The sequence below is a fragment of the Mirounga angustirostris genome, unplaced genomic scaffold (assembly GCF_029215605.1).
Source record: "Mirounga angustirostris isolate CCGP_5_RB_7025 unplaced genomic scaffold, mMirAng1.0.hap1 SCAF_1, whole genome shotgun sequence".
Classification (NCBI taxonomy): domain Eukaryota; kingdom Metazoa; phylum Chordata; class Mammalia; order Carnivora; family Phocidae; genus Mirounga; species Mirounga angustirostris.
This window is the reverse complement of record NW_026991709.1, coordinates 75,349,269-75,370,281: the sequence shown is the minus strand read 5'-3', so window position 1 is coordinate 75,370,281 and position 21,013 is coordinate 75,349,269. Positions and strand designations below refer to the sequence as shown.

Sequence of the window (21,013 nt, the reverse complement as noted above, 5' to 3'; positions counted from 1 at the left end):
GCCAAGACCCGACCACCATCTCATCCATCTCCTCTCTACAGTGGTGACAAATTCCCTTTAAGGTTGTAATCGGTAGGGTGCCTGGGTGGCTCAGTCATTAAGCGTCTGCCTTCGGCTCAGGTCATGATCCCAGGGTCCTGGGATCGAGTCCCGCATCGGGCTCCCTGCTCGGCAGGAAGCCTGCTTCTCCCTCTCCCACTCCCCCTGCTTGTGTTCCTGCTCTCACTATCTCTCTCTGTCAAATAAATAAACAAAATCTTAAAAAAAAAAAAAAGAAGAGGAAGTTGCTTTAAAAAAAAAAAAAAGGTTGTAATCGGTAAAGAGTTCTGAGAAATAGGACAAAATCATGGTTTCTGCTCCTGAAAAATATAAAGGCCTATGGGACATAGCATGGAATTAGGACACCTAAGCAACACCCAAATATCCCAAAATGAGTCAGCTTTCTTACTCACATCCTTTAGAAGCCATGCTGTTGTATATTCAGGATGTTGTGGAGTTCTTAAGCACTCTCTCACCCAAACTCCTAAATAGCTCCCAAGCAATTGGCTTCCTGACTTCCCTAAGGGCAATTGGCTTCAATGCATAATCTTTCATTAAATCAGCAGATTTAAATAAACGCCAAAATTGGCACTAGTTAGGATCTCAGGACTTAAGGTAATAATATCACCAACATTGAGGAAAGGTCACATAAGAGGACTTTGGAAGCAGCGATTATTATTTCAGTAAAGTGGCTTCTCATCTCTTCCATAATGATTTTTCCATTCTCTGAATTTTTAATTTTAATAGGTACCATTATTACCATGTATATTCACTAGTATTCAACAAATATGGAATCAGACCTGGATCAACAGCTTTGATTCAAATAGTAAACATGTATTGATCACCTAATATATGCCAGTTACCATGCTAGTTTCTAAGAATATAAAAATGAAAAAAAGTTATTTTCTTTGAGGGGTTGGCATGACAGCAATTCCAGAATACTTAGTGGACCAAAGCATAGAATTACAACTTGCACTCATTAATCTATAAGTGAAGCAGCAAAAAAAAAGTAAAACCTTACTTCCATAAGGCAAAATTTAGTTGCTGTGATCAAATGCCCCCTGAATAAAGATTTCATAAATTAGTTGATTTATATAAAATTCCAAATCTCAAGAAGAGCAGGTGAGATGAAATGAAAATTCATAAATTATCATTCTTCCATTTTTCTAAAGAGAGGTACATTTTTTTTTTAGAATACTGGTTCTATATGAAATTACAAATGGACAAATGAGGCATTGGTCCTTTGAACTTGATTCTAATACATCTTAAAATCTAGAAAAATAGATTTTTAAAAATATATAAACCTTGCTCATTTATACATATGTATATATATAATTAAAGTATATATAGATATAAACCAGTGTTTCTACAAGAAAAGGCTATAAACAAAATCTAGTACTATAGAAGAAACGGGAAAGTATATTCAAAGATATATTCTGACACAGAAGAACAAGTATTTCCTATGTCATGCAAAATCTTCAAAAACATAAAATGTAGGTGGAAAACTCCTCAATTAGTTATAAGAAACTAGAAACCAAAACTGCCCTCATGAGCCCACACACACTCTAACTAAAGTCCCGTTTATATACTTAGATTCAAAATCTCCTAAATAATGTATTTAAAAATCGGACAATAAGCTGAAAGAGTAATATATTCTGAAAAAAATGAAAAACTTCCCGACTACAATAAAAATATCTTCTTTGTTGTTAGAATTTGTTAATTTATTAGAACTTGCTTGATATATTTCAACTTCATTTTCAACTTTTAAAAGTTTTTAGTGTCTCTTCAGTATAGTATTAAACTGATTATTTTTGTTAGTTTTTAAATTTGTTAGTAAATTTTACCCAATTTGAAAGTGTCTATCTTTTAGAGGAGAGGATTATTCCTTTATATTTATTGTGATCCTTATCTGTTGGTCCTATTTCTCCCATCTTTTTTCCTCTAATTATATGGCAAATTTGGGGAGGGGATTGTGGTTTTGTTCTTTTTTTCTTCCTATATTTTAAGTTGGAATTTTATTTTCAACATTTGTACCTCTGGTGATTTCAGTCATTATAATTAAATTTAAACTTATGTCCTATGGCCATCTAGATTTAATTAATATCTATATCCACTTGATGAACAAAAGAAACCTTAGCCCAATTTTACTTTCCTTTCCCCCTTAACCCCATCTCAGTTGTCTCTCATTGTAGAGAATCTGGAAATTTAATTGCAGATTTGTATTTATATCCTAATTTTTACATTGTTCATCAACAATTATATAAACCGTGGTTTTACTGTGTTCTTCACTAGTGTCTTATGTCCTACATCTTCCCTTTCTTGCATTCTTTTTTTTTTTAAGACTTTATTTATTTGAGGGGCGCCTGGGTGGCTCAGTTGGTTAAGCGACTGCCTTCGGCTCAGGTCATGATCCTGGAGTCCCGGGATCGAGTCCCGCATCAGGCTCCCTGCTCGGCAGGGAGTCTGCTTCTCCCTCTGACCTTCCTCCCTCTCATGCTCTCTGTCTCTCATTCTCTCTCTCTCAAATAAATAAATAAAATCTTTAAAAAAAAAAAAAGACTTTATTTATTTGAGAGAGAGAGACACAGCGAGAGAGGGAACACAAAGGGGGGTAGGAGAGGGGGAGAAGCAGGCTTCCCGCTGAGCAGGGAGCCCAAAGCGGGGCTCAAACCCAAGACCCTGGGATCATGACCTGAGCTGAAGGCAGGCACTTAACGACTGAGCCACCCAGGCACCCCTCTTGCATTCATTTTTTATTTCATTAAAATATAATCTCAATCAAGTCTTTTAAAACAGTCTGAACCCTGAACCCAAAAACATTATCTGAAAATGCTTTTTGTTTTGCCTATCCTCTAGGATGCTAGTTGACTGTGAATGATTCCCATTTCAAAAGCATTCCCTTTCATAATGTTAAAGAGATGGGTACTATAAATAAATGAGCACTGGGACGTGGTCTTGTATTTGGAAGATTAACTTACTATGAGAATCGTGCTTTTGATTTTGACTCCCAGCTTGTGATAGGATTAAGGTCGATTATGTTATCTCTTTATAAAATAGTGTAAAATAAATACCTGCCTATAGGCATTAAAGAAAAAAAACAGAGATGTATTAAAGGTCAAATGTTAAAAACTAGTGTCAATCTGCTTCTTCTCTAGGCAACATCTTGTTACTGCCATCACCATGATTGCTGTCGTGTTTTTGCCCACACTTTGGGGCTCCCTGAGCTTTCTTGGCAATTCCCGAGTCTCACTCTTATGTTCATCTATTAGGCTTCGCACTTGCCATCTATGTCTTCAACTACATGTTGCTTTTCTCTTTTTTTCACTCTGAATGATTTTCTCTCCTACATTATCTCTATTCTCTCTCCTTTTAAAACTCTGTTTGGCTGATGTTGAAATATCAGGATGTATGCTCCATGTCTCCTAATTTTTCTCTTATGCTTTCTGGGTCTTTGGCTTTTAGCATGGAGGCCCAATCTTGTGGCCATTGATTTTTTTTTTTTCTCTATCTGTGTCCGTTCTGAAAATCAGCTTAGTTTTAAGATCCCAATTTTTTTAATGTAAATATATAAAAGTTCAAAGAAAATGAAAACTAACACTAATATTCTCACAAAATACAAAGTATTTTCTCAGATTTTCCTGCAGTCCTATTTTACAGATAGACTTGAAGTCTTTTCTACTTACCACCTTCTTCATTCTCTTCCTTCATTTACTGAGGCAACTTCTATCATAGTATCATGAGAGCTGTACTCCTTAAACCACTTTTTTTTTAAGATTGATTTATTTATTTGAGAGAGAGAGTGTGTGTGAGAGAGAGCATGAGCGGGAGGGCAGAGAGAGAGATGGAGAATCTCAAGCAGACTCCACGCTGAGTGCAGAGCCTGATGCAGGGTTCATTCTCACAACCCTGAGATCATGACCTGAACCAAAACCAAGAGTCCGAAGCTTGATTGACTGAGTCACACAGACGCCCCCTCCTCAAGCCACTTTTGATTACTTTTACTTAAGTATATATCCATAAGCAATATATAGTGTGTTTTAAATTATACAACTATCATTCCACAATATGTATTGTTTGCATCTTGCTTTTTTATTCAGTCATTTTAAATATTATATGATATTCCATGATGTAAATATACAGTATTTTCCAAATATATTTTCTTATGAGTAGAGAACTAGGCTTTTCCAACAGATTTTGCTACTATACAAAATACTTAAAGTATTCTTACATAGAGTAAGTATATTGTTTTTATTGCTTCCATTTTAGTAAGTGTACATTGAAGTGAGCACTCTATAAAACTAGTGAATGTCTAATTTACCAGAATATACCCAACTTCCTACTGCCTCAAAAGTGTCCTCTTACGTGTTTTGGGGTTATGATTTTCTCTAGTCTCACTTCAATTACATCTGTTTTCCTTCTTTTCATAATTCTTCAACTATTTCTTTTATCAGATGTTTCCTATTTCTGGTGTTGTAAGGGATGCTTTACCCATATAGAAACATATTGTGTATTTTTCGTATTTTCATATTTTGTTTTCAACCCAATCACTTCTGGTTTTTGCACCTACTGTAAGCCCTTTTACTAGGATTTACACAATGACCTCCTGAGGGTTGATCCCTCTTCTACTTTTCCATCCTCTTTATCAATTCTCTACAATATTAGGGTTATTTTTTTAAAATTATAACTGAACTCATATCACTACCCTATATCCATAAAGCCCTTGGTACTTTTCTGTCTCATTTAAGCTAAAATCCTTATCCTTTCTACAGGGCTCTGAATGATGCTGACACTGTATACTATTCCTCCAATCTTACTTCCTTCCAACTTGCCCTCACCTTCCCTGTCCCAGCCATTTGTAGATTCCTTTTTGTTTCTTGCATACTCTGAACACTTGTCTTAGAGTCTTCACATATACCATGCCCTGTGCTTGGAAAGCCTTCCCTGTTCTCTCTAATTTGCTAATTTCTTCTTATCATTGTATCTCAGCCCAGTTTGTATTTGCAGAGGAGGAACTCAGAAAAGAAATTATCTTTCTCTTCTCCACAGAGAAAAGATATGTTGTTGTGTTTCTAAGGACTGGGGTTCCCTTCAGCAAGAATGCAAATTATTTTTATGAGGTGTTAAGAGCTGAGCCCTTTCCTGATGATGGACAATAAGCTGAAAGCTCTCTTTTGTGTGTTAGGACCTAAGTGAGAAGGACTGACCTGGAGGAGATTTGGAAAAGGACATGGTTAAATAGTACTAAATTTGGATACCTGAGTCCCATCCAAAGATCAATTCAGAGATTAGCCAGTGACCTGCAAGAACCAGGATGGGCTGGAAGGAATAACAGGACTGCATTCAATTGCCCAGGTCTATACAGATCTTAGGCAATGACTCTGGTACAGGGGCCCAGGAATGCCTCATCAAGGCACGATAAAATTATAGTTACAACTCTGATTATTAAACTTAGTGTTTAACCTTACATATGTCACTTTATCCTTATATACATCATCAATTAAAGTGATAATCTCAAAGATTTTATAATTGTCCAGAATCTCTACAAAGCCCAAATTACCAACAAAGCTTCTTTTTTGCAGAAGATGATGATTTTGTTGGTCACTTAGGGCAACATGAACTGGAAATCCCCTTGGAAAGGGGGCCAGTTTGTTTCACCTTATTGTCTAGGTTTGTTTACCTTATAATTTTGTCCCATATTTGGGAAGCCAGAAAAGTACCTGGTATAGTATTCCTTCTTTCCTGTTCCCCTCAGGTGACTCTGAAATGATTGTACCATACACAAATTACAGATCATGCATAAGCTTTCAAACAATAAAGTTGTAATTTTAGAAACGGCAGAGAAGTTACCCTGTTCTTTTTCTTCAATTAGTTAGAATGTTTTGGGCTGGATATCTTTTTGGAACAATCTCTCACACCTAGTTAGTCTTGCTTGTCAGTTTATATGATAGGTCTCTGGGTGCCAGAAAGAAAAGTCAACCCTGGAAAGTGATTTTATGAGGAAGCCCATTTAACTTTTATGTCTTCATCAGGGCAGTCATTATTTCTGCTAGTAAAAGATTTCTAAATTGGTCTATAATGTCAAGCATGACATTTAGGGTGCAAGTGTTTTGGTGGTCTGAACAGTGAATAAAAGGGGTTAATAACAATCATGTGCATGCAGTTGTCCATTGAGCCGACTGGCTTGTGAGCATGGCATACGTTTGAATGTCAACTCAACTTGTAAAAATAACTTGGACTCTTAAACACTTAGGTCTGTATAATAATTTATGGACATCAGATTAGAATCCCATAGAGTGCTTTGGAAATTTATTTAGGTAGATTTTATTCCAGGAAAATCTCATCATGTAAGTTTGATAGCTAAAACAGTGTGCTAAATGTTCTAGGCAATTGCCTGCTAACTTTAAGTTTTGTACATTAAATATAAAATTATGCCTACTGAATTTTCAAGGAAAAAAATAAAATTTTATTTGATTTTTTTTCTTGCAATCCCACAGTATATTTATATAGAATTAAGAGCAGGAATGGATTCAGTTACCATCTGACCCACTCTCTATTTTTCATGTACAAAAACTGAGACCTAAAGAGGAAGTGGCTAATATGGTTATACAGAAATTTACTGCAGAGCTAAGAATAGAACACAACTTTCCTATACCTGGTGTTCTTTCAACCTCACCCCAGATCATACCAAGTCTAACGACACATAAATGTCCATATATAAATGTGTGGATGTCCAAGAATATAGCATTTCAACCTCTAGTTCTGGTATATCAACTACTAAAATGAGGCAAATTCTTTTTTCCACTCAAGGGTAAGGTAAATAAAATTTTGAAAGAAAACTGTAAACAATTTCCAACACATATTTAATCATTAATATTCTCACTGGTTAGGAAAAAACAAAGAAATTATCATTTGAATACTAATAAAATCATTTTACAATGATGGATTTCTTTTTTTAAAATTTTTTATTTAAATTCAATTAGCCAACATATAGTACATCATTAGTTTCAGATGTAGTGTTCAATAATTTATCAGTTGTGTATAGCACCCAATGATCGATTTCAAGTATGAAAGGAAAATAACCTGAAATGGAAGGAATCAAGTAGCCTTCTAGGGACATTTATTCAAATGTAAACAGGCACCTTTTACAAATCCCATCTATGTAGTTGGAACTAGAAATGATAGAAAAACTTGGAAGAAAATATCTTCCTTGCTGAGTTTCCCACTTTATTAGATTATACTATTTCACTTTATGGTTTAAAATGCCATGCTGAACAATGTATGAGGCCAAGGGTTGTTTTGATAATTTATAGTTAAATAAGTTAAATTTTAGATTCACTCGATTATTTGACCATATATCATCCAGCTTGATTTAGATTCGAACTTACTCAAAGTCAAATCAATTTCTTCTATAGGAAGGACTGAGATTGAGGAGCAAGTCACAGTGATAAATACCACAGAGGATGATATATTTTTTTACCAATTAGAGTATAATCCTATTTTTAATTGCTCTCTTTTACTGTCCACTAAAATTATAAATTACCAATTTGAAATGGTAAACACTTATTGCAAATTTAATCTTTTCTTTTCCTTTCTCTTCCCTTTTTTTTGTTTTTTTGTTTTTTAGACTTATGTTCAAGCCATCTGTATGGCTACATTTTTCAAGATAATGAGTCTGAAAAGTTGTTTTGTTTTTTTTTAAACTTGAAACATAAGTTTCCATGAGAATTTTCAGAAAAAAATGTGACTGTTTAAGAAAATGTTGCTTCAGAGTAGTGACTCCACAGAGAAGAGACTTCTCCTCAAAGAAAAACAATTGATAAAGAGGTAGTTACTCTTATTGTGGTAATGTATATATTTGTTAAATCACTATATTGTGCACCTGAAACTAACATAATATTGTATGTCAACTGCACTTCAATTAAAAAAATAAAGGCCAATTAAAGAGGATATCTTGGGATGCCTGGGTGGCTCCGATTAAGCATCTGCCTTTGGCTCAGGTCATGATCCCGGGGTCCTGTGATGGAGCCCCAAGTTGGGCTCCCTGATTGCAGGGAGCCTGCTTCTCCCTCTCCTCCCAGCTCATGCTCTCTTTTGCTATCTCTCTCTCTCTAATAAATAAAATCTTAAAAAATAAAAAAGAATAAAGAGGATAACTTATATTTTTTCCTCGGTACAAACAAACAAAAGACAATGAGTTTCTTATCATGGCTGTGCTAAATTAGAGTAAGGTGTAAATTCTGTAGCTCCATTTTCCACAATAGAGTATATTAAGGAGTAAAATAAAGAAAATATATACAGAGTTTTTCAAATTCTTTTATTCATTTTGAATTTTTCTAATTGAAGGCCATTCATATTCAGAATTCTATAGTTCCATCTGACATATCAAATTATCTCTTACAGAAAGAATCATACCTAAATTTTAGGGGTGCTTGGGTGGCTCAGCCGTTAAGTGTTTGCCTCCAGCTCAGGTCATGGTCCCAGGGTCCTGGGATCAAGCCCCACATAGGGCTCCCTGCTCGGCGGGGAGCCTGCTTCTCCCTCTCCCACTCCCCCTGCTTGTGTTCCCTCTCTTGCTGTGTCTCTCTCTGTTAAATAAATAAATAAAATCTTTAAAAAAAAGAATCATACCTAAATTTTAAAATATTTGTATATTATTTGCATATTAATTTATGGAGATCAGAAAGCAATTTTTTTTAAGATTTATTTATTTGAGACACAGAGAGTGAGAACACAAGCAGGGAGGAGGATCAGAGGGAGAGGGAGAGGCAGACTTTCCACCCAGCAGAAAGTCCAGCATGGGGCTTGATCCCAGGACCCTGAGATCATGACCTGAGCTGAAGGCAAACGCTTAACCTACTGAACCACCCAGGCGCTCCCAGAAAGCAATTTTTAAACATATTCCTTTTTTTATTTGTCCTTTGAATCTTTCCTCGTGCCCATGCAATAACATTACTGTTGTTGACATAAGTGTTTTCTGTTATTTCTTTAAAGAAATGAATTAATTAACTTACATTACTCAAGTTTAATCTTGGAGAAAAGTTTTGTTGAAATTTTCATCTACGTTATTCTTTCAGTTTATCCCATACAATTAACTCTTGACCCAGATTCCTACAGACAAATATAAAGTCATGGAAACAGGTAGGGCTAGGAAAAGACTAACATTGTAAAAAATCTTTACCAGGGTCAGAGTGGAAAACAACAGAGTAACCAGCGCCCTTTATTGCGCATTTTTTTCTGCATTAAACTCTTTGCTAAACATCCTTCCATAGATTCTTTAATCATCAGAGCAACCTTAGGTGGGTACTATTAAATATCCATAAGGAACCTGAGAGAACTTAGGAAACTTGAAAATAATTACAGAATTGGCCAGAGGCAAAGCTGGTAAGTAACAAATCTGGGATTTCAACTTAAATGGTATGATTTCAGTGCCTTAGGCTAGAGTGTGTCAGACTATTTTTTAGGTCAGAGGAATCAATCTATTTAGGAGTGGTGGCACAGGACATGGCACCTCAAAGGAAATGCCCCTTACCTAAAAATCTGAGTTCTCTTCTCTTACATAGGATTGAAAGGTGCCGAATATACCAAACTATATTCCAATGGGATTTAATAAGAATTACAAGGCAATAAGCAGTGTCTAGTTAAAACAGTTATTTTGTTCAACTTGACTTGATTGTCCATTTACAATTTATGACTTTATAGTCGACAGTGCTATTCTCTCAGACAGTCTGATTTCCTTTCTTGTTCTCATATTCTCTTCTCCAAACAGCAACAGAACAATCTTTTAAACACATAAATCATACCATCTCTAGGCTTAAAACGCTGTAGGGCTTCAGTCACATTTAGAATGTATCCCCCTCCTTGTGCGGTTCTGCAAGGCTCTGTGTGAGCTAGCCCTTCCCTACACATATGACAACATCTCCCCCCATTGCCCTTGTTAGGACTTTCCCCTCCACCGTTTTCTTTTTTTTCTTTTTTTTTTTTTTTTTTTTGACAGAGAGAGATACAGCGAGAGAGGGAACATAAGCAGGGGGAGTGGGAGAGGGAGAAGCAGGCCTCCCGCTGAGCAGGGAGCCCAATGCGGGGCTCGATCCCAGGACCCTGGGATCATGACCTGAGCTGAAGGCAGCCGCTTAACGACTGAGCCACCCAGGCACCCCATCCCCTCCACCCTTTTCAATCATGCTCCTCCTCAAATATGCCCAGCTCATGCTCTCCCTGAAAAGCTCTTCCCTCGGATTTTTCAATGTTTCAATTCCTCATTCCATCCAAGTCTCCATATATACTTCCTGAGAGAGGTCTCTCCTCACTAACTCATTTAAAAACCACCCCCAGCCTCATCACTCCACCCCCTTCCTGGCTCTCCCCGCATGCTTTTATTAAATCTTAGTTTGTTTCCTTTTTTATCTGCAAGTTCCCCGGGGGCAGAGAGACTTAAGAGGAGCACTGTTCACTGCTATGTGTCTATTCTCTGGCAGTGCCTGGCACTTAGTAAGCATTCATTAGCTGTATGTGGGAAAAGAAATTTTATGATCCTGAATTATTTTAAAAATTACATTTGTTGGTCTAGGCAGGCACACTTGTTCACTTTAAATCATATTGAAAAAAATTTTGGAGTATAAAGATGTTTAGGAGATAGCAGATTATCTTATGAAAGCACATTTAGACTACTCATTAGGTCAAAATTGTGTACTGATTTTTAGATATAACTTTTAGCCTATGGTTTCACTACAGTGTTTAGAGGAGGAGGAAAGATGGATGGATGGATGGATGGGTGGGTGGATTCTATTTCTCAATACTTATGTATCTCAAAGTGATTCACAAACAGCAGAACCTCTGATTATTTCAAAGAGCCACAGATGGAGTAGCAAGGATAGATAAAACCAGGAAGTGACGATTTTGCCAAACCACATATGAGGAAGAATCCTTGCAAAATGTTTCGGTATTTGACCCAAATCAGACAGGGATCTCTGGCCTGTTTCCCTCATTTGCAAAATCAGGGAACTGGGCCTGATGGTTTCTAAGACCCATTCTAGTTTATTTTTCTACAAATTGATTATTGTAACTTTAAAAAAAATCATCCAAACTCTAAAATATCAAAAATAAGAATACAATTACACTAATTTAAATGTATAGATTATAGCTATAAATGCCAATAACCTGCAAGAATCCTTCTTGATTAGCAAATATAACCACCCAGATACTCCACTCCTAGCCGTGTGACACTAAGAGAGTAGTTTCATCTTTCTATGCCTTAAATTCTTCACTTGTAAAATGGAATTAATTACAGGATACACCTTATAAGGTAGTTGTTAAAATTAAATGAACTGATGTGTGATGCACCATTAATGTATTATGCAGCATATTATGAGTGCTAAATAATTGTCAGCTAGTGAACACAAACACAGTTAATGAACTTAAGGTTTTAAGAACAAGTTAAAGTGAAATATGCTACCAAATCTTCCTAAAACTATTAATCAACTTCTACACTCCTTTTTTGAATGAAAGAAGGGATGTGGGGAATAATTCAAAAAGTAATTTTTGAACATAGACCTGATTTAATTAATACAAATTCTGAATCCACTCAGTTCAGACAAATTATATTAAAATATAATTATTTTACCTCCAGTCATTTATGCAGATACACTAGCATTGCTTTTTCATATTAGGAATATGTTATAAGAAATATACACAAAGGAATTCACCCGTTACCACAAAAAGAAATGCGTATGTCTCTTCTTTAATAAAACCAGGAAGTGACGATTTTGCCAAACCACATATGAGGAAGAATCCTTGCAAAATGTTTCAGTATTTGACCCAAATCAGAGGAGAACAACAGAAGAGATACTTACATTTAGAATTAAGCAATGTACAGATTTCACTAAAAGTTTGTGAGAAGTTCCTAAATAACATAATCCAGATTCTTTTGTTAGAATAATTAAGAAAAAAAAAATCAATGGGCCTCAGAAGAAAAAATAAATTTCCTATGGGTTACTACTCACTATTTCTACTCAGTAGAGAATCAGAGAAGGTGAAGCCATAAGACAGACAACGTAAGCATACCATCTTCAGCTTAACTCAGCTATGTTGCTCTGAGCTGTGATAACTGAGAAGATGCAAATAACCTTTAAATAAACAAGAGAACTCTGATCTAGGAGGCTTCATTGTGAAAAATAATGACCCTTACTAACAATCTGCATACCTAGAGAGGACTCAGATTAAACATACCCAGAGCAGAATACACCACGAATTATGTGAAAACGTATTCTAAAAATGTGCCCTAGTTGTCACCGCCTATCATGCCCACTTCCACCCTTTGCTAAGCCACTGAGCAAATAATCTGGAAGGTAAGCTAACTTTGAGACATCACAATAAGCAAGAAGTATACAACATGGGATTTATATTTTCTATTTTTTTCAAAGATTTTATTTATTTGACAGAGAGAGAGATAGCGAGAGGGAACACAAGCAGGGAGAGTGGGGAAGGGAGAAGCAGGCTTCCCGCTGAGCAGGGAGCCTGTCGTGGGGCTCAATCCCAGGACCCTGGGACCATGACCTGAGCCGAAGGCAGACACTTATTGACTGAACCACCCAGGCACTACTGGATTTATATTTTAAATAAAAGGTAATAAAACAGGTAAATAACCTGAAATAAAGAACGCTCCTGGAAAATGAAATTTTCTAAAATAAATTTCCGAGTTCATTATAGTAAAAGAGAACATAAATAATTTGTAAAGAAACTTTAAAGAATAATACAAGAGAAAGAAGAAAGTTAAGACAGTGGAATATGAAAGGTAAACCGGAAGAGATCAGGAAGACCATTAAAAATCACAGCGAAAAGCATTATTAAAATTTGAAAATATGTTAAGATTTGCAAGGCATATGATTGATACCGTGAAAACTGAAGCAAGGAGGTAGAGGACAGATATAGACATGCAAAAACAAATGGGCAAGACGGTGACCAAAATGCTGAAAGACAACAGCTATGGAAAGCAAACAAAAGAGATCCAGCCATAAATGGTGTTCCTGAAGAAGAGAAAAATACACACATGGAATGAAAAATATCTATGTTAAGAGAGATGTTGCTCAGTGTGGAAAATTAACAAGGAAACCTGGTTCCCTTTTTGACATTAAAACTGTAGATTAAACAGAGAAGGAGGTAAGAAAATTTGAAAATCCCAAATGATAAAGAAGGAAAAAAGAAAAATGAATGTGGAAATAACAAAGATGTACAAAACATAAAAGATTTTATAAATAAATGTAAATCTCAAATATAAATGTACATTTGAACATAATTTGATAGTTAATAAAAACATAAAAGCAAAATATTCCTCATAATTTTATTATTTTATGTAAGATAGTATTGAAATATCAATAATAAAATAGGTTCTAATGAAAATTTGCAAAATTTAAAAACCTAGATGGATAAAGTAGAAAGCTATAAAATGGAAAAATTGACACAAAATTATAAAATTTGACATATCCAATAATCTTTTTTTTTCCCTAATAATCACTTTTAAAAACTGAAGTGGGAATCAAAGAACAACTCTTCCCCATCCTCTAAAAAACTCTCCGAACAAAAACAATTATATAATTAATTCTCACAAGCTTGCTTTAGTACATGGTTGTAGATAAATAAAATAGAGGGAAAGCTGATGAGGTCATATGAACCTAAGCCCCAAACTAGAATAAAGAGAGCACAGAAATCATAGCTATATTTCAAATATGAATATAGTTGTAAAAGTCCTAAATAAATGTCTCGTAATCAAACACAAAAGTGTCTTAAAAATAATATATTTTGTTCAGTAGATTAAACTCAGAAATTCAGATGATCTATCACATTGGTGAAGTAAAGGAAAAAAATCAAACAATCAGTAGATACAGACAAAGCATTTGATAAATATTAACAAATATTTATGTTTAGAAAAAGAACATGGGGCACCTGGGTGGCTCAATCATTGAGCATCTGTCTTCGGCTCAGGTCATGATCTCAGGGTTCTGGGATCGAGCCCTGTGTCGGGCTCTCTGCCGGGCAGGAAGCCTGCTTCTCCCTCCCCCACTCCCCCTGCTTGTGTTCCCTCTCTCACTGTCTCGCTCTGTCAAGTAAATAAATAAAATCTTAAAGAAAAAAAAAAAAAGGAAAAGAAAAAGAACATAAAACTAGGAATAGACTCAAACTCTCTTAATTTGATCAAAAACTTAGGGGAAATCTCATGATTCATGAAAAATCTTTAGTTAGACATATTATCTTTAAGATCAGAAATAAAACAAAAAGGCCTGGTTACACAGGCCTATGATTGAAAAAAATCAATTGGTGATTTAAGGATAAGAAGAGAGACAAAGCTGTCATTATGTACAGATGATAGAATTAACTATATAGAAAACTCAGTATAATGAAAAAAAATTAGAGAGTCACCTGGGATTCAAAATACAGGATGAATTTACAAAATATGTGCATTTATTTATATTGGTAATATCTAACTGGAGTATATATTAGATGCAATTCACAGTATAAAAGGAGGGAAAAAAGATAGGCATTCACTTGGTGGCACCTGGGTGGCTCAGTCGTTAAGCGTCTGCCTTCAGCTCAAGTCATGATCCCAGGGTCCTGGGATCCAGCTCCGCATCAGGCTCCCTGCTCCGCGGGAGGCCTGCTTCTCCCTCTGCTGCTCCCCTTGCTTGTGTTCCCTCTCTCCCTGCCTCTCTCTCTGTAAAATAAATAAATAAAATCTTTAAAAAAAAAAAAAAGATAGGCATTCACTTAACAAAGAATTTACCTTGCACAAGAAATTAATGGAGAAAGCATTTTAGTTATATTAAAGGATATAAAGGATATAAAACATGAGCTAAATTCAGAGATTAATTTCATGTTCATGGATGGAATTTTTAACATTACAAAGATGTCAATGCTTCCTCAGATTATAAATTCAACACAAATTTGGATCAAAATTCAAAAAAGGTTGTTGGGGTTTGTTTTTTGTATTTTTTTTTTTTTTTGAGGAACTACAGAAAACTACTTAAAAATTTATCTTGAAGAATAAAGTCCACAGATGGTTATTTCAGTTTGGAAAGAGAAGAACAAAGATTCAACCTGCCAGGTAATAAGATACATTGTAAGCTGCAGTAATAAAAAAAAATACTGTGGGACCAGTTCAGGAACAAATAACTACACCAAAAAAAAAAGAAAAAACCCACAAAAACAACAGAGAACTTAAATACTCATGCACACATGGAGTAAAGATGAGTAGAATGCAGGGGCTAAAAGCATGGACAATAGAGCCTCACTGCCTACACCGGAAACATGGTTCTGGTACTTAATGGTTATGTGACCTTGGCCTAATTATTCATCTCTCTGTGCCTCAGTTTCTTCTTTTGTAAAACAGGAAATAAAAATAGTGCATTTATTTATCTATTCATTTATTTTAGTGAGAACATTTAAGTTCTCTCTTAGCAAATTTCAATTATATAATACAGTGTTATCAATTATAGACACTACGTTACACATTAGATCCTCAGACTTTATTCATCTTATAGCTGAAAGTTTATACCCTTTTACCAAACTCTCCCTCATTCCCCCTATCCTCCAAACCCCTGACAACCACGTTTCTATTCTCTGTTTACCATTTTTTTTAATTTTAGATTCCACAGATAAGTGATATCATGCAGTATTTGTCTTTCTTTATCTGACTTATTTCACTTAGCATAATGCTCCTAAGGTAACTTATGCAAGGCGGTGGATGTGTGTGGTAAAGATGGGAGGAATCCTTTTAGAGTGTATGTGTATATCAGATCACCACAGTGAACATTTTAAAAATCTTACAACTGTACATGTTAATTATGCCTCAATAAAACTGAAATTTTTTCAAATTTTTCAATATATTTTTTAAACCAAAAAAAGTACCTCCTTAATAGGGTTGTTGTAAAGATTAGTTGAGTAAAGCATTCACAACACTGGTGGGCATTGGGTAAGTACTCAATAAAGATTAGTTGTTAACACAAAGCAGAAAGGAAAAACATGCCCTCCTTAGTAGATGGGGTCATGGATACTGGTAAAAAAGGCTCTAGAACTCCAGGTGAGTTTTTAAAAATTAAGCATTTTAATTTTTAAAGTATAAATCATAAGATAAGCATTTGATAAAGTTGATTACATTAAAATTCAGAATTTGTGTTTATGATACACAAATCTTTAACAGAAAGGTAAAAGACAGCAAGGAGATATTTGCAACATCTATGCCAAAAAATATCTTTAGACTATAAAAAGAACATGTAAAAGTTATTAATATCAAAACCCACCAAAATAAACAATGACCAAAAATAACTCTAAATGGCAGAAGTTATGCTATAAAAGAAAATTCTGTGAACACTAAATCATTTTAAATATAAATAACATTAAACCGCTTTGAAAATTATGGTTATTGAGGAGAATGTAAAGTTGTAAACTTTATGCTGTAAAAATACCAGACAGTAAAAATTGAAACGATGGAAGCCAGTGAAGGAAGTAGGAAGACATATGTACACAAATTTCTTTTTCTTTAAAGCAGGGAGACAATAGATAATCTGCAAAGCTTATAAAATGGGAAACATTATTAGGTAGAGAAATGAGTGCAATCATAACTTATCTCCCTAAATTACTAGACTATGAAAACAAAAGTACATAAAACAAACGAAATGTAGACTAGATAAGGGAATTCAAAAGAAATGCTGAAAATAAAATCAAATATAAAATTAGAAATCAGAAATATGAAACATGCGCTAAATTTCCAAAGCCCGTTATCCACGTTTCTAATATGCTCTATGTTTCCTTCTCATGGCCAGCATCTTTTTTTTTTATTATTATGTTATATTAATCACCATACATCATTAGTTTTGATGTAGTGTTCCATGATTCATTGTTTGCATATAACACCCAGTGCTCCATTCAATACATGCCCTCTTTAATACCCATCACTGGGCTAACCCATCCCCCCAACCCCCTCCCCTCTAGAACCCTCAGTTTGTTTCTCAGAGTTCATAGTCTCTCACGGTTCATCTCCCCCTCGGATTCCCCCCCCCTCATTTTTCCCTTCCTGTTATCTTCTTTTTTTTTTTTTTAACATATAATGTATTATTTGTTTCAGAGGTACATATCTGTAATTCAACAGTCTTACACAATTCACAGCACTCACCATAGCATATACCCTCCCCAATGTCTATCACCCAGCCACTGCAGCCCTCCCACCCCCCACCACTCCAGCAACCCTCAGTTTGTTTCCTGAGATTAAGAATTCCTCATATCAGTGAGATCATATGATACATGTCTTTCTCTGATTGATTTATTTCACTCAACATAATACCCTCCAGTTCCATCCACATCGTTGCAAATGGCAAGATCTCATTCCTTTTGATGGCTGCATAATATTCCATTGTAATATATACCACATCTTCTTTATCCATTCATCTGCCGATGGACATCTTGGCTCTTTCCACAGTTTGGCTATTGTGGACATTGCTGCTATAAACATCGGGGTGCATGTGCCACTTCGGATCCCTACATTTGTATCTTTGGGGTAAATACCCAGTAGGGCAATTGCTGGGTCATAGGGTAGCTCTATTTTCAACATTTTGAGGAACCTCCATACTGTTTTCCAGAGTGGCTGCACCAGCTTGCATTCCCACCAACAGTGTAGGAGGGTTCCCCTTTCTCTGCATCCCTGCCAACATCTGTCATTTCCTGACTTGTTAATTTTAGCCATTCTGACTGGTGTGAGGTGGTATCTCATTGAGGTTTTCATTTCGATTTCCCTGATGCCGAGTGATATTGAGCACTTTTTCATGTGCCTGTTGGCCATTTGAATGTCTTCTTTGGAAAAATGTCTGTTCATGTCTTCTGCCCATTTCTTAATTGGATCTTTTTTTGGTGGGTGTTGAGTTTGATACATTCTTTATAGATTTTGGATACTAGCCTTTTATCTAACATGTCATTTGCAAATATCTTCTCCCATTCTGTCGGTTGTCTTTTGGTTTTGTTGACTGTTTCTTTTGCTGTGAAAAGCTTTTTATCTTGATGAAGTCCCAATGTTTCATTTTTGCCCTTGCTTCCCTTGCCTTTGGCAATGTTTCTAGGAAGAAGTTGCTGCGGCTGAGGTTGAAGGGTTGCTGCCTGTGTTTTCCTTTAGGATTTTGATGGTCTCCTGTCTCACATTTAGGTCTTTTAACCATTTGGAGTCTATTTTTGTGTGTGGTGTAAGGAAATGGTCCAGTTTCATTCTTCTGCATGTGGCTGTCCAATTTTCCCAACACCATTTGTTGAAGAGACTGTCTTTTTTCCATTGGACATTCTTTCCTGCTTTGTCGAAGATTAGTGGACCATAGAGTTGAGGGTCCATTTCTGGGCTCTCTATTCTGTTCCATTGATCTATATGTCTGTTTTTGTGCCAGGACCATACTGTCTTGATGATGACAGCTTTGTAATAGGGCTTGAAGTCCGGAATTGTGATGCCACCAGCTTTGCTTTTCTTTGTCAACATTCCTCTGGCTATTTGGGGTCTTTTCTGATTCCATACAAATTTTAGGATTATTTGTTCCATTTCTTTGAAAAAAGTGGATGCTATTTTTTTATAGGGATTGCATTAATGTGTAGATTGCTCTAGGTAGCATTGAAATCTTCACAATATTTGTCTTCCAATTCATGAGCATAGAACATTTTTCCATTTCTTTATGACTGCCTCAAATTCTTTCATGGGTATTTTATAGTTTTCTGAGTACAGATTCTTTGCCTCTTTGGTTAGATTTATTCCTAGGTATCTTATGGTTTTGGATGCAATTGTAAATGGGATCGACTCTGTAATTTCTCTTTCTTCTGTCTTGTTGTTGGTGTATAGGAATGCCACTGATTTCTGTGCATTGATTTTATATCCTGCCACTTTACTGAATTCCTGTATGAGTTCTAGGAGTTTTGGGGTGCAGTCTTTGGGTTTTCCACATAAGGTATCACATCATCTGCAAAGAGTGAGAGTTTGACTTCCTTGCCGATTTGGATGTCTTTTATTTCTTTTTGCTGTCTGATTGCTGTGGCTAGGACTTCTAATGCTATGTTGAATAGCAGTGGTGAGAGTGGACATCCCTGCCGTGTTCCTGACCTTAGGGAGAAAGCTCTTAGTTTTTCCCCATTGAGAATGATATTTGCTGTGGGTTTTTCATAGATGGCTTTTTGCTACTGAGGTATGTACCCTTTATCCCTATACTCTGAAGAGTTTTGATCAAGAAAGGATGATGTACTCTGTCAAATGCTTTTTCTGCATCTATTGAGAGTATCATAGGGTTCTTGTTCTTTCATTAATGTATTGTATCACATTGATTGATTTGCAGATGTTGAACCAACCTGGCAGCCCAGGGATAAATCCCACTTGGTCATGGTGAATAATCCTTTTAATGTACTGTTGGATGCTATTGGCTAGTATTTTGGTGAGAATTTTTGCATCCGTGTTCATCAAGGATATTGGTCTATCATTCTCCTTTCTGATGGGGTCTTTGTCTGGTTTGGGGATCAAGGTAATGGTGGCCTCATAAAATGAGTTTGGAAGTTTTCCTTCCATTTCTATTTTTTGGAACAGTTTCAGAGAATAGGTATTAATTCTTCTTTAAATGTTTGGTAGAATTCCCCTGGGAAACCATCTGGCCCTGGGTTTTTGTTGGTTGTGAGATTTTTGATTATTACTTCAATTCCCTTAGTGGATATAGGTCTGTTCAGGTTTCTATTTGTTCCTGGTTCAGTTTTGGTAGTTTATACATCTCTAGGAATGCCATTTCTTCCAGATTATCTAATTTGCTGCCATATAGTTGCTCATAATATGTTCTTATAATTGTTTATATTTCTTTGGTGTTGGTTGTGATCTCTCCTCCTTCATTCATGATTTTATTTATTTGGGTCCTTTCTCTTTTCTTTTTGATAAGTCTGGCCAGGGTTTTATCGGGAAAAGTTTTCAATTAGCAATAATCGCACCTCGGATAAACCTCATTGGCTACGATACTGCCACTTCGCAAAGCTGGCCAGGGGTTTATCAATCTTGTTAATTCTTTCAAAGAACAAGCTCCTAGTTTCATTGATCTGTTCTACTGTTCTTTTGGTTTCTATTTCATTGATTTCTGCTCTGATCTTTATTATTTCTCTTCTCCTGCTGGATTTAGGCTTTATTTGCTGTTCTCTCTCCAGTTCCTTTAGGTGTAGGGTTAGGTTGTATATTTGAGACCTTTCTTGTTTCTTGAGAAAGGCTTGTGTTGCTATATACTTTCCTCTTAAGACTGCCTTTGCTGCATCCCAAAGATGTTGAACAGTTGTGTTTTCATTTTCATTGGTTTCCATGAATTTTTTAAATTCTTCTTTAATTTCCTGGTTGACCCATTCATTCTTTAGTAGGATGGTCTTTAGCCACCATGTATTTGAGTTCTTTCTGACTTTCCTCTTGTGATTGAGTTCTAGTTTCAAAGCATTGTGGTCTGAAAATATTCAGGGAATTATCCCAATCTTTTGGTACCGGTTGAGACCTGATTTGTGACCTAGGATGTGATCTATTCTGGAGAATGTTCCATGGGCACTAGAGAAGAATGTGTATTCTGTTGCTTTAGGATGGAATGTGCTGAATATATCTGTGAAGGCCATTTGGTCCAGTGTGTCATTTAAAGTCTATTTCCTTGTTGATCTTTGCTTACATGATCTGTCCATTTCAGTGAGGGGGTTATTAAAGTCCCCCACTATTACTGTATTGTTGTCAATGTGTTTCTTTGCTTTTGTAATTAATTAGCTTATATAATTGGCTGCTTCCATGTTAGGAGCATAGATATTTACAATTGTTAGATCTTCTTGTTGGATACACCGTTTAAGTAGGATATAGTGTCCTTCTTCATCTCTTATTACAGTCTTTGGTTTAAAATCTAATTTGTCTGATATAAGGATTGCCACCCCAGCTTTCTTTTGGTGTCCAATAGCATGGTAAATGGTT

At 35.7% G+C, this 21,013-nt stretch overlaps 1 non-coding gene across 1 annotated transcript; it reads right to left on the bottom strand.

The window, feature by feature from the left end:
- Positions 1-19,917: 19,917 nt before the first annotated feature.
- On the bottom strand, positions 19,918-20,061 carry LOC135362811 (U4 spliceosomal RNA). Its single transcript, XR_010408055.1, has one exon. It is a non-coding gene; the product is annotated as a U4 spliceosomal RNA (small nuclear RNA).
- Positions 20,062-21,013: the final 952 nt, after the last annotated feature.